The sequence below is a fragment of the Acomys russatus genome, chromosome 15 (assembly GCF_903995435.1).
Source record: "Acomys russatus chromosome 15, mAcoRus1.1, whole genome shotgun sequence".
Lineage (NCBI taxonomy): Eukaryota > Metazoa > Chordata > Mammalia > Rodentia > Muridae > Acomys > Acomys russatus.
The window spans coordinates 40,872,735-40,887,369 of record NC_067151.1 but is presented as its reverse complement, the minus strand read 5'-3'; the positions used below and the strand labels follow the sequence as shown (position 1 = coordinate 40,887,369).

Below are 14,635 nucleotides of genomic sequence, written 5' to 3'. Positions count from 1 at the left end.
ATGAGCCATCTCTCCAGCCCCACCACTGCAGTTTTTTCACTTCTAATATTTACTTTGTTTATGTGTATAATGCATTTATATCACACACATGTAGATGTGCATGCATGTACATATGTAGACGCCAGAGATCAATGTTCAGTGTCTTCCTCAATTGCTGTCTGCTTGATGTTTGTTGTTGTTGCTGTCTGCCTAATGTTTGTTGTTGTTGTTTTTGCACTTCTGAGTATCACAAAAGGTTATTTAGCAAAAAGTGTCATATAAAAATGTACACAACCCAATTCTACATCACAATCAAACTGGCTCTTTGGGGGAGGGATGTGGGCGCCTCTGCTGAGCAGGCACTGTTTAGACTCTTTCCAAGGCTTCTAGCATGATGATGCTGTTTCCTCGTATGACCACCATTCCAATGTTGTTCTGTTGCCCACTAGCTGCCATCTCCACAGACTCATCACAAGATTCATGAAGGGATCAAAGCCCCGAAGTATTCCTTGTCCATGTCTGCCACCACTTAACTTCAATGATAACTTCTTGTCCACAGATATCTTCAGTTCGGGAGGGTGGGCCTTGCTCATGGCTCCTCAGTGTGCTTGGCACGCCGGAGAAGGGGTGAGCAGCTTCACCCCACCTGATGTTTTGCAACATCTCACTGAGCATGGAACCCACCAATTTGGCTAGACTGGTCACAACACAGGGATCTGCCTGTCTCCAGGGCCCAACACCTGGCATTTTCACATGGCGCATGGAGTGCTGACCTCAGGTCTTCATGCTTGTGTGGTAGGGCAGGCACCTTATTACTCTCACATCTATGCCATATGTCATTCTGGCTTTGGTGGTCACCTTATATCCTCACAGTGCATTTTTTTTCTCATCCTTTAGTACACCTCGTTATTGTTGGCTTAACACCAGGCACGTTGTACCTGTAGTAAATTCTGAGGTAAAATAATCCTTCAGTGGGCACATCTACTAATCGGGTTTATAGCTGGGCTTTCCTTAGAGTTGGTGTGTCAACTTCAAATGATTCAGATATTCAAGTGTCCTTTTTCCTGAGTTCCTGAATCCTCTCTTTGCTTTTGGGCTCCCTTTGGCTCTCAGAGAGTGTCTGGGTCTTACAGTTCTTTCAGCCTTAAAGGTGTTCTGTGTAGTGACAGTGTGTGTGTGTGTGTGTGTGTGTGTGTGTGTGTGTCTTTCTGACTTACTCTGAGTTTTTAGTGGCCTGTGTCTTAGGAGTTTGGCCTTCCAGCAGATCTACTGATAACAATCAGAGTTAGTTTGAAGATGATTCAATAGAAACCTGCCAAACCAAAGCACAAAAAGAAAAAAGATCTAAAAACATTGAAGAGCTGCAGATGATATCAAAATGGATAACGTGTACATAATTGGAGCACTGGAAGAAAAAGACAGAAAATTATGACCATTTACTTGAAATGACTATTTTCATGGTAAGTAAGATGTTATCAGACACACGATTTTCAGTATAAAGCCAATGGTGGCTTTAAAAAGGAGATCAGCATATGTGTGTATCAATTTTATGTGTGTATGAACGCCTGATTGTGGAATCTCTCATTCCTTTCATTAGATGAAGCTTAAAAGATTTCCCATCCCAGTTAAAGAGTTAAAACATTATTTCAAGTCAAGGATGAGTAATCTTCTCAGAGTGTGGGGAGTTGAGAGTAAAAGATACAGGAAACAGCAATAATATAAGAATAAAACCACCTCCAGAAAGCAGGCAGATGGTGCAGAGAAATTTTTTTTTTTTTTTTTTTTTTACTATAAGATTTGTTTAATGCTGCAAATTCCTACATGTCTTCGTTCAATGGATATATATTTATCCCAGGGAACACACGGTGACTGTTACTAGAACTATGACAGCTAGGCTTGTGGAGTATGAGTCACATGGGTAGAGAATCATCCATTCACAAGGGTCTCACTCAGCGAGAAGCGAAACTTTCCACAACTCAAGGTGTTTGTAGGATGATTGTGAGAGCCACTAGGCCTTCTTGTAAGCCTTCTGATTTTCCTGGCTGAGAATGTCCAGCAGCTGCTTGTCAGTCATGTGCTGCGACGTGACTCACCTAGCCTGAGTTACAACATCTAGGCAGCACAGCCCTCAAGAAGCATTAAGTTCTTGAACGGCTGTCACCAGACCCAGAGAGTTTCAGGAACCCTTGAAGTTGATGGTGCAAAGAACCCTGGCTTTCTGTTTAGAGCGTGCCAGCTTCCAATCAACTGCTTAAGCCTCATTCCAAGTACACTTTTGCCTTGTTAATCTGGAACCCACTTTCCTTCGACTATATTTAGGACGATGATGTTCAGTGGACCTTCTCCGCATAGCCAATAGAACGACTTTTTTGCATAGCAGTTTTAACCGCTGAGTATTAAAGGCTAGAGAGTCTAAACTAAGCCCAGGATCTCACAAAAATCTGTTTACTTGCTGAAGGAACACAGCAGGGCATTTTCTATCTTAAGTAGCTAAGCACACCATGCTTCTGGAATGAGGAGTGAGCCCTGAAGTGTTCACAGTGTGGTGCAACTCATTGTTTCCTATCTTCAAGAGAAGCCGGAGAAGTTTGGTTCCATTGGTTTTCAAAAAACCTTTGCAACAAAACATGATGAGGAGAAAAGGCAAGTCTGACAATTCTATAAGGCTTCCTGTGCGAAAGCCCCTTTCAGACAGACCGCCGTTCGTAAGGTCCTTCTGCCATCTCACAAGGGAAGGGGACAGGGGCAGCCAGAGTCCCTGAAGTGAAGGGATAACAAAGGGGAAAAGAAGAAATAAATATGAAGTCAAATCTTAAAATAGGTCCCAAAGTAAACAAGCAGCAATCCATGTAAATCTTGCATCCCTCCCCCACCCCAAATACACAAAGTTTTTGTTTGTTTGTTTGTTTTGTTTGGTTTTTCGAGACAGGGTTTCTCTGTGCAGCCTTGGCTGTCTTAGACTCACTTTGTAGACCAGGCTGGCTTCGAACTCACAGCAATTCGCCTGCCTCTGCCTCCTGAGTGCTGTGATTACAGGCGTGCACTGCTACTACCACTACCACCACCCAGCTAAGGTTAATTTCTGTACTAAACCATGATGAATTGTGCACTATCCAAAGTGAATAACAGAAAACATACAGTTCTCAGCATATATTTCAAAACACACACTGACTGGCATTATGGAGATTCAAAATAGCATCTGTAAATCTAAAACTCTAGGTTTTAAAAACACATGTAAGTTGTCCTCCATTCCACACAAAGTTTGGGAGCTACTTATCTTTTAATGCCAATACTAACTGGGTGGCAACTTTTGACCACTCTTATGCTCCAAAGGAAATAAACTCAAGACATGGAACCATAGTGTCAGGGGTTGAGGGGTGAAGGGGTGGGGGAGAGCGGGGCACACTTGTTAGCCAATACCATTCTTTCTCAGAAGCCCCAATGCCTTTTAGGGAAACTGCAGAGTTTATGCAGAACTGAAGATCTCCTGTCCTGGAATCGACTTCCAAGGGCACATAGGATTCTGGGATGTGGCTTCTAGTTTGCCTGAGAGCAGGCTGTCCTTGCGTGTTCTACACTTGCTCTTCTGTTGATTTTCCTGGTTATGTTTTGCTTCCAAGAGAACTGAAGATGCTGCTCTGATGGGACCTCTTGTAGTGAGTGCGCACACACACACACACACACACGTGGTGCAGGGCTTCCTGGCTCTGAAGCACTTTCAAGTACAGAGATCTCTCTTTACTTTTCAATCTCAAGATCGATGGATTTATTGGGATGGCGCTGACATTAAAAAAGAAAAAAAGAAAAAAAAAAGACATCATGTGAGTCTAACTAACAGCTGCACGGAATTTAGACTCATGTAAACTGGTCTGACATCACACGCTCTGCATGTGAGTTCCTTGGGTATTCCGCATATGGAGCTAATACAATAACACGCATACAAAGTCCCTGTGGTTTATGGTGTGATGAACTCCAGAACTGGAGGAATGAAGCCAGGGAGGCTACACCATTTGCTGAATGGAGCTGGCTTTGGATAATGTCTCATTCTCACTAAGCTACTTGGTTTCACTAGGGGAAGTGCCAGAGTCTGCATGGTACCAGCAATAGGCTTTAAGATGGGACTGCTAGTCTGCACTTGTCTGGGGGAGGCGGGAGGAGAGAGAGTGAGAGAGAGAGAGAGAGAGAGAGAGCTCTCAGATTTATTTGCCTTTCTCCTTGAAAAAACTGCTTGTGGGGGTGTAAGGGCGCTGAAGTATGGCTTGGTAAAGCCAGGTTACTCTTACAGACAGTGAGGAAAATGCAGGTGAAAGAAGAGACGTAACTGTCTCAATACAGAGTCCTGGTGAGATACAGCACTCCTTAGCCGGGGTAGGGGGTGGGGGTGGGGGTAGGGGGTAGGGGGTGGAGGCTGGGTTTATGCCCAGACATGGTAGCATAGATGGAATCAGTAACCATCCACACTGACCCACAGCTGTAAACAAAGGCCACACATGTTCTCTTCCTTCTGCTCAAGACAGGGACTACAAACACTTGACAAATAGTTCTGTGCTGCTCTGACAGACTATAATGTGACCTAGAAAAAAACGAAATAGGCCCCTTTTCAAAGGAGAACCAAAGTCCCATAAATATCTCTTGGCCAATTAGCCACAGAGGGGAAGGCTTTTGGAAAATATCCAGCAGCGCCTTGACCTCCGGTTTGATCGGTGGAGTTGAGTTGCTTTCACCACCATCACCTGCCTGGATCAGAGAGGACACAGCGCTGAGTGCTGCGTTCTATCCAAATGCATGTGACGATGGAATTGTTTCAAGGTCAATGGACACACTATGAAGTAGACACCTCAGAGTGAACCTCAGTTTTTAGATCAGTGGCGGAAGTTAGGTCAGGGATCCAGGGCAGGAACCTAGAGGCAAGATTTGAACTAGACGAGGACACGAAGGCACACAGCTTACTGGCTTGTTCCTCATGTCTTGTTCTGCCTGCTTTCTTATACATTTGCAGTGGCCTGGGGCCTTCCACGTCCATCAGTAATCAAGAAAATGCCCCGAACACTTGCCTCCAGGCCAATCTGATGAAGATAGTTTGCCAAAGTTCCCTCTTCCCAGATGACGCTAGCTTATGCCAAGTTGACAAAAACAAAACAAAACTAAACTAAACTAAACTAACCAGCACAGTAGGAAAAGAACAAGGATATAAAGGAAATAGAAATAGATAAATTTTCAAAGTATTACTGGACAACTTTTTAGGGTAAAAAGTTCCAACAAGTTAAACTGCGCTGCACGAGCTGATATGCTAATTAAAGAAATAAGGACTATGTGGTGGTGGGGTGGGTGGGGCACAGAAAAGGAGGTTTATTCAATGTGATCACCCCGAGAAAAGGAATAAAGAAGAGTACTGTGATCCACCTCACCAATTCAGTTTGGGGGTACCAGTGTGCCCTTTAGGTTTAAATAGAAGACCAAAGGTCTGTATAATCAAGCAGCTCAGCCACGGTCTGATCCCACTCATCGCTGACCCATCACTTTCCCAGGTGGAATAAAGAAGAATCCTGGAAGGTGCTCCCGTAAATCGTTAAACTGTTGTGGTGATTTGAAAGAAAATGGCCCCCTAGGCCCATAGGAAATGGCATTATTAGGAGGTATGGCCTTGCTGAGGAAGCGCGTCGCTGTGGGGGTGGGCTTTGAAGTCTTACATGCTCAAGCTACACCCAGTGTGGCTCACAGTCTCCTGCTGCCTGTGGCTCCAGAAGTAGAGCTCTCAGCTTCTCCTACAACACCATACCAGCCCACAGGCCACCGTGCTTCTAGCCATGAGGATAACAGACTGAACCTCTGAACTGTAAGCCAGCCCCTGGTAAATGCTTTCCTTTATAAGACTTGCTGTGGTCATGGTGTCTCTTCACAGCAATAGAAACCCTCAGACAACTGTTGAGCTGCTAATCACCTAGGGCACGGCCTCACTTTAACGGATAATTGTGACAGGGGCGACAGGGGCATCTGTCCTGCCAGGGCTTGCTCTTCTTAAAATCCAGGGTGACTTAAGAAGAAAGGTGAAGAACCAATTTGTCTCTATGTGTTCAGCCAAAGTACAGGCTCAAAACAAAGCTGACTCCAGGCTTTCTTCCTACAGCTAGTTACTTTGTGGGCCAAGTGAGGGGTCAATGCTTTTTTTTAGCAGAAGTAGTTTCTAAGCCCGCAAGGTCAGAAGCATCGGAAATATCAGTGCTGTAATGTTGCTGAACAGAAACTATTCACCACTACCTAGCCACCTTATTTTTACTCCCAGTGAAGCATATCTCCATATACCTTCTTAAAAGAAATCAGTAGAAAAATATAATTATATTTATTATAATATTGATAAAGAACAATGCCACACAATAGATCTAGTGCAAAGAGGTTTATTCTATGAAGACAGGAGGGGGGCCCTTGGTGGGGTAGGAGAGGGGGGCACGAGGAAGGAGGTACCCCACATACAGGGAGGGGGAGAGAAACCTAGGCAGAGAGAGAGAGAGAGAGAGAGAGAGAGAGAGAGAGAGAGAGAGAGAGAGAGAGAGAGCGAGCCCACAGTGATGGGTGGGTCCTTTGTATCTGGTTCTCAGCTGAAATGCACCTGGCAAGTAATGACGTCAGGTTGCTAGGCAACCTAGGAGAGGGCTAGTGGGGCTGCCTATATGCTGACATTGCTATATTTGGTCTTTTGAAACAGTGTCTCACGTAGCCCATTCTGTCCTCCAACTCTTATGTTTGAACTTCTGAACCTCCCATCTCCTTCCCAAGTTCTGGGATTACAGACCTGCACCTATCATACTTATTTTATGTGGCACTGGGAACCAAACTTCGGATTTCACATACACTAGGAAAACATGCTGCCAAGTGAGTTACATCCCCAGCCCAGTGCGCAAACACTTTGACTAAAGTGTACCTTCTCGGTGAAAATGAAGAGTTCCTGTTATGATAACCAAGACTTCAGAACAAAGAGTAAAGAGAGCTTAACTATGCAATTGCTCTAGAGAATTTTCAAAAGCTAGCATTACACTTTTGAGTTCTGATGAACCACACTCTCTTGTCCTCTGTCATCAGGACAGTCTAGAGCAGTGGTTCTCGACCCGTGGGTCACATTTCTCACAGGGATCATATGTCAGAAATCCTGCATATCAGATATTTATGTTACAGTTCATAACAGCAAAATTATAGTTCTGAAGTAGCAACAACATGATTTTATGGTTGGGGTCATCACAGCATGAGGAGCTGTATTAAAGGGATACAGCATTAAGAAGGTTTGAGAACGTTCTAGAGAGAGATGACTGTCAAAGAAAAGCAAGTTCATGGGTGAGGACTTCCCCTCTTCTAAGCTCCTGGACCCACTATGCCGCTGCCTTAGAGCCACTATTGCTAAAGTCAGAGAGTCTATTTTGGCGCTCTAGGCAAAAGGTTCTAGAACCTTCTCTAATCCCCCCAACTGGAATTAAACAAACTATACAATGTTAATGAACTGTTAGGTGACCACACATTAATTACATTTCATGTTTTCTTCACATTCTTTTCCAAACAAGGCAGCCCTGGCAATTGGTCCACAGGGCATTTAATGACTAAAGGAAGTTACTTTCCTTTTTGCCTAAAAACACCCCTAGTCACTTTCTCACAGACGGAACAAGATCTCTTTTTTTACAGCCCCTTAAATGTAAAATAAAATAAAACTCCTGTAAGCTGATATATAGCTTATTTGGTGATTGCTATCCTGTAAGATTTTTCTGTCTAAACTAGAGAATATAAAATGTCACCATTCTTAGCTGAAAGGGAATGGGACACACACACACACACACACACACACACACACACACACACACACACACACACACACACACACACACACTTGCAGGTGGATGGTGTGAAATTTGAGCAGACTTGTGAACCGGACTAACCCACTCCAGGAGCTCTCCACTGGAGATGTGTTTTGACAGTTCTCGGGTAACTTCCTGTTTTGGTTTGCCCACTCTATGCTAATGAACCAGGCACAGGCCACAGCCCAAAGAGCAAGTCTTTTGAGATCAAGTGTGCCTCCCTCCTCCCGCCACCCCCATCACTTTTAGTTAAGCCAGCTACTTACTGTTCTGAGACTCAGTTTCCCATCTGACTAGAGTGGGGGTGTGAGGTAGGGGAGGCGGCAGGTGCAATGACACCTAACTCAGAGAGTTATTGTGAGACATGGACAATTCACACAGATGTCATTCGTGAAACGCTTGCTGCATGCTACTGGGGGAACTTGTACAAATTATTTACTTCCTGTCTCACCTGTAAAATGGGGATTTAATAGCCCCCCCTTCCTTTAAGATGTTACTGAAAAAAAAAAAAAGATATTACTGAGTATATTAGCATATGTAACGTGCTTGGGATAGTGCTTAGCTTCAATACTTATGTAATTTCTATTGACCAGATGGTAAAATGCTGTTTATTTTTCCAGATGTACTTCACTATACACTAATTTAAAAACAGATATTTGACACTCAATATTTTGTGAAAGCACTAAGATTGACATTATATACAAATATAAACTAGGGGGAATGGTTGTCAATTTTTCAAAAACAAGTAGCAGAGTCACATTTCAGCAGGCTCTTCTCACCGCACCCACTACTGTCCTCATCGCCATGCACAATGTAGCACAGACCTCAAGGAGCATGCTAAACATGTTTTAATTCTGGTATTTGTTCATGCATGGTCACGGTAGACAATTTTAGAATCACTAATAAGCCTTTAGTAATAATAACCAAATCAATGAAGTAATAATGACAATAACCCCACATCACCACTGTTACTACTTAAAAGATAACTATGGGCTATATTTTGGTTTAGATTATTTTAATTGTTTGTTTTTTTGTTTTTGTTTTTGTTTTTTATTGCTATTTTTGTCTCTGTCTCTGTTTCTAAGGCAGGATCTAACTACACAGCCCAAAGTGGTTTTAAATTGCAATCTTCCTACTTCAGATCTGCCTGTCCTTCCTAACTTACTTAACTATTCATTGATATATAAATGGACTTACAGATTTTAGTTTATTCTTCTGAATATATTATATTCTTATTATTTATTTTGTTGCCCCACAATTTTGATTATTAGAAACTTTCAGGTTTATCCTTATACACCTCTCTCTCTCTCTCTCTCTCTCTCTCTCTCTCTCTCTCTCTCTCTCTCTCTCTCTCTCTCTCTCTCTCTCTCTCTTTCACACACACACACACACACACACACACAGTATAATAATACTCTTTGACAGAAGCATAATTACCTATGAATATTTGCTTGTAGGTTTTTTTGCTGTAGAAAACCAGGGAAAACTCTGTGTTCCTATGCAAACATAGGTACATTTTACATTATATTAATATTCTTTTTTTTTTTCTTTAAGAATTTTCTTACTTTGAAGAAAATTACCACAAGATCTCAGACTCATTTTTTAGTTCTACCATCTCAGTCTTAAAATCAGTCAGTTCTCTCAAGGTCCCTGGTTTCTTTAGTTGGATAATGATATTTGGAAATAAACATGTATCGCTGGGAATTATATACTCTCTTTTTCTCTTTAACACCAGTCAGAGGGGAGCTATGGTAGATGGGTGACAGATAGATAGATAGATAGATAGATAGATAGATAGATAGATAGATAGATAGATATAGACGATTGATACATAGATAATAGAGATGATAGGTAGATAGAGGTAGAGATAATGTGCCAACATGTGATAATTTATACATGACTATAGACCTTTCTTGCTATAACTATCTGAATGTGCATCTTAATCTGTTCTTTTGTGACTGAATGCCACAGACCAGGTGATCTATAAAGAGCAGACAGCTATTTGGCTCATGGTTATGGAGCCTCAGAAGTGCAGGATCAAGGGGCTCGATCCAGTGAAGGCTTTCTTGCTGCATTCCTACGTGGCGAAAGTCATCCCATGGGCAAGAGAGAAAGGCTTATGTAGACAGGTGCATGCCCGTGTGTGTGTGTGTGTGTGTGTGTGTGTGTGTGTGTGTGTTAGAATAAACCCATCCTTGTAACCATGGCATTAGTGTGTGAGTGAGAGCAGAACCTTATGTCCCAATGAGTTCTTAAAGGTACAACAGCTTAACATTTGCAGTGACTTCCAACACATGGACTTGGGGTGGTACTTTCAAACCACAGCAAAAATGCTTTTGAAACTTACTTTGACCATTGAAAATGTGCATCAATATTGGTCCCTCTGAAGGGCTGGTTTCCCACAGGAGTCATTCTAAGTGCTTCTGTTTTCTTGTTACTTCTTAGTCCAGCAGTGATAAACCTGGCTGCCTTTACTTGTGATGCATACAATTATTTATTCAACCCAAGAACAGGAATCACCGGTGTTTGTGCTCAGGACTTCAGTTTTACACTAAGTTGCCTTGGAAACTTTGTTTGGCTCCTTTTCTTCGTCTCTTTCTGTGAGGTTAGACTATTAATTGCGAATATAGTAAAATGCATTTGTTATAGTATGAATCCCAGATTATTGCCTCAGATTCTACTTGTTTTTTTTTTTTAAATTTACATTGTCAAATTCACTTTTTTTGTGGTGTGGCATAGAGTTTTATCAATATTGATAAATACACAGAATAATATTATGGACTGTGTTAATCTTATACATAAGAAAATTTATGACCAAAAGTTCTCCTGTGTTGTCCCTTCATAGAGAACTCATCTCTTTGTCTAATGCATGGACTACACACCTGTTTTTCTCCTTACATATTTCCTTTTCCAAGAGTGCCATGTGAGGAGATTTAAAAAAAAAAAAAAAAAAACAACTATCTCCTCATTGACTTTATAAAAAGCAAGGAAGAATGAATGGCCTTATTGTTTTGTGAGTGAATACTTTGTTCTGTCTTAGGTCTGGCAGCATTTTCAAACATGCTTACATCACACTTTCTGGTATACCTAGCTAGACTGCTTTTCGGTTTTGTTTTTTGACTTGTAAAAGGGTTTCCCTATATAGCTTGGGCTGGCCTTGAACTCCCATTCCTCCTGCTTCAGCCTGCCTAGTACTGAGATGCTGAGATTACAGATTGAGCACGGAAATACCAGGCATCAGGCTCTGTTTCTTTCTTTCTTTTCTTTTTCTTTTTTCTTTCTTTCTTTCTTTCTTTCTTTCTTTTTTTTTTTTTTTTTGCTTAGTTTTTTTGTTGTTTCCTACATAACATTTTTTATTATTTAATTTTGTTGTTATTTGTTGTCATTGATACAGTCCTGTGTATCTTTTTTAAAAAATTATCATTATTTTTTTTTTTTTACCTTATGTGCATTGGTTTTTGCCTACATGTATGTCTGTGTTAGGGTTGTTAGGGTATTGGGTCCCCCTGGAACTGGAGTCACAGACAGTTGTGAGCTACCATGTGGGTGCTAGGAATTGAACCCAGGTCCTCTGGAAGAGTAGCTAGTGTTCTTAACCACTGAGCCATTTCTCCATCCCCCCCGTTTCCTATTTTTTAAGTCAACCTATGAGCATCTTCTTAAAGGTTTTTGTCCTGGAAAGTACCAAAATATGTTGTCTCAAAGTGTGAATGCCAAAAAGATATGCCCGACAACAGTTCGACTAGTGTTTCTGAACAAGGGTCAACTTTATACTAGGGGACATTGGGCAACATCTAAAAACTCTGAGTTGCCATGACTGGGGCCCAGGGACGGAAGTAAAATGCTTTTAAATGCCACCCAGGTTATAAAGAGCTTCTCCCCTATGTAACACTTTCCTAACTCAGTGTTTCAGAGGTGGCGCTGACGCCCTTTGACCGGATAACTTTTGTTATGAAGAGCTATCTTGTGCATTTTGGGGTGTTTAGAAGTAGCATCGCTGATCTTTACCTACAAGTCCTCATAATTTACCTCCTACCACCCTTGGGCCCCACTCATGAGGACTCAAGAGTTCTTAGATACTGAGCTATTAGAGGTAAAGTCTATTGAGAGTGATTAGGGCTCTCTGTAAAAGCGACCCCAGGCAGCTTCTTGGTTTTCTGTCATGTCAAGTAATAGTGAAAAGGTGACTGCCTAAAAACCAGGAATGGCTCCTTCACCAGATACTAAACCTGCCAGCATCTTGCTCTTCCCAGACTCCAGAATTGTGACCAATAAATTTCTATTGTTTATAAGCCACCGTTCTAGGACACTCTGTTAAGGTAGTACAAGCGAGCAAAGATATAGATATCTAATTGTCCCACCAGTTTGAAGAGATTCACCTCTCTGTACTGAATTACATTTGCGATGTCAACGTTCAGTTAACCAAAAACAAAAAAAATATAAAAAAAAACAAAAAACAAAACAAATTAAAAGCCAACAACAACTATGTTTGTGTGGGCTTATTTTTGGTTTCCCTCTTCTATTTTTATTTTTGTCTATCCTTTATCTATTCCTTGTAGCATTATAAGTAATGCTTAAAATTGGGTAATGTTTGGGGCTTGGAAGATGGCTCAGTGGCTTAAGAGTGCTTGCTGCTCATTCAGAAGACCCTACTTCACTCCCTAGCACCAATATTGGGCAGCCATCATTTGTAACTCCAGCTGCAGGGAATCCAGTGACCCCTTCTGGCCTCCCAGGCCTAAACACACACACACACACACACACACACACACACACACACACACACACACACGTAAAAAATTTAAATAATAGGATAATGTGAATTTTTAAGTATTTGTCTTAGTAATATTACATCCTTTACTTTGTACATAAAAAATTTAAATGAGCTGCCAATAATACTTTTTACAAGAAGCTACTGGCTGCTGGTATGATGGCTCATTAGAAAAAGGCACTTGGCCCTGAGCCTGGCCCATGGAGTCCAATCCCTGGAACCCTCATAGCAGACAGGGAGAACTGAATCCAGCAAGGTGTCTTCTGACTTCCACATGCGCACCACAGCATATGCCCATCCCTCATACACACAAATGAATAAACAAACAAACAAATAAATAAAAAGCCTCTGGAACTGTGGTTGGAATGTCCCAGAATCAACACAACACATTCAGAAGAATTAACAGTCGCAATACTGAATCTTCCAGGCTACAAACACAGTCTCTCTCTCTCTCTCCACTTGTTTCACTCCTGTTTTTTTTTTTTTTTTCCGGTGTTCTGTACTTTTCAAGATCCCACATGATTTTCTTAATCCCCAAGGTGTGTGTGTGCAACTGCTCATAAGCAGGCATGTGAGCACGCCCCTGAACACTGTTGTTAACAGTATTGTTTTTCAGACTTTGAACTCTAATTGTTCATTGTTGGTGTATAGAAATAACGTTGATTTGTGTGAATTGACTATCCCCTGAGACTTTATTAGACTTATTTATCAGTTCTCAGAGCTTGTGTGTAGGTTGCCTAGGAATATTTATATAGATATTTTGTTACTTATGATAGTTATGTTATTCATGTATAGAGATATTTATTTCTATATTTTGTCTTATTATAATGACTTACTAACATTTCCAGGGTAATAGCAGAATGTAACTTTATAATATTCACCACTTGGGAGGAAAAATTGTCAGTCATTTAACATTAAGTTTTATGTGAGCTATATAGGCTTTTTTATTGTTGTTAGATAGTTTTTGCAGGTCAAGATAGCTTATTTACTGAGATGATTTTTTAAAAACATAATCACAAATGCGTATGAACTCTTGTCAAGTCCATTTTCTGTGCTTATTTTTATTTTTACCATTATTGTTGTTTGAGACAGGGTCTTACGTAGCCCAGGCTGGCTTTGACCTCACTATGTTTGGGAGGATTGCTTTGAGCACCTGATCTCTCTACTACCGTATTGCCTAGATCTTAATCTTTAATTGGCCAACGTACTGCTGTTCTTCAGTGGCCTTTTAAAGTTGAATACATCTTCCATTGCTTACGTCATTGTCACTTAGTCATGGTGTGCTATACTTTGTACTTTTATACACTCTATTTATCGTGCTAATGTTTTAGTGAGGGTTTTCTTTTCCTCATCAATATCCACAAGGGATATTTGTCTGTAACTTTGTGTTCTAAAAACAAAAAACAAACAAACAAACAAACAAACAAACAAAAAACTGGCTTTGAGAATCCCAACACTCAGGAGGCAGAAAAAGAATCATGACCATGGGGTCAGTCTGGGCTACAGGGCGAGACTCTATCTGAGGATTTGAGCATTGATTCTGAGAGTAGGGTGGTGTTAGGAGGCAACTGAGTTTCCCTATGTTGCCTGAGCTGACCTTAAACTGTTACAATGAAGCAATCCTCCTGAGGTAGCCTTCTGAGTAGCTAGAGTTGACTGTGTGTGTCACCCTCTGCTCAGTTTGTCTGGCTTTAAAATGAGGGCAATGCTGGTCTCAAAATGAACTTTAAAGTTTCCTTCTCTTCTGTTTCTGAACCAGTTGTTTCATTCATTACTAAATGTTTGGTAGAATTCAGAAGGGAAAACTATTAAAACTACTCTATGCCTGATGAGCTCTTTCACTATTGTTGTTTTGTTTGCCTTTAGGTTTTGGCTTTGGCTTTGGTTTTTCCAGACAGGGTTTCTCTGTGTGGCCTTGGCTATCCTGAACTAGATTTATAGACCAGGCTGGCCTTGAACTCACAGCGATCCACCTGCCTCTGCCTCCTTGAGTGCTGGGATTACAGGCGGCCTCCATGGCACCTGGCTGATAATCACTTTTTGTATC

At 41.4% G+C, this 14,635-nt stretch overlaps 1 pseudogene; it reads right to left on the bottom strand.

Annotated features, from left to right (window-relative positions):
- Nucleotides 1-345: 345 nt before the first annotated feature.
- On the bottom strand, nucleotides 346-572 carry LOC127198916 (small nuclear ribonucleoprotein G-like; annotated as a pseudogene).
- Nucleotides 573-14,635: the final 14,063 nt, after the last annotated feature.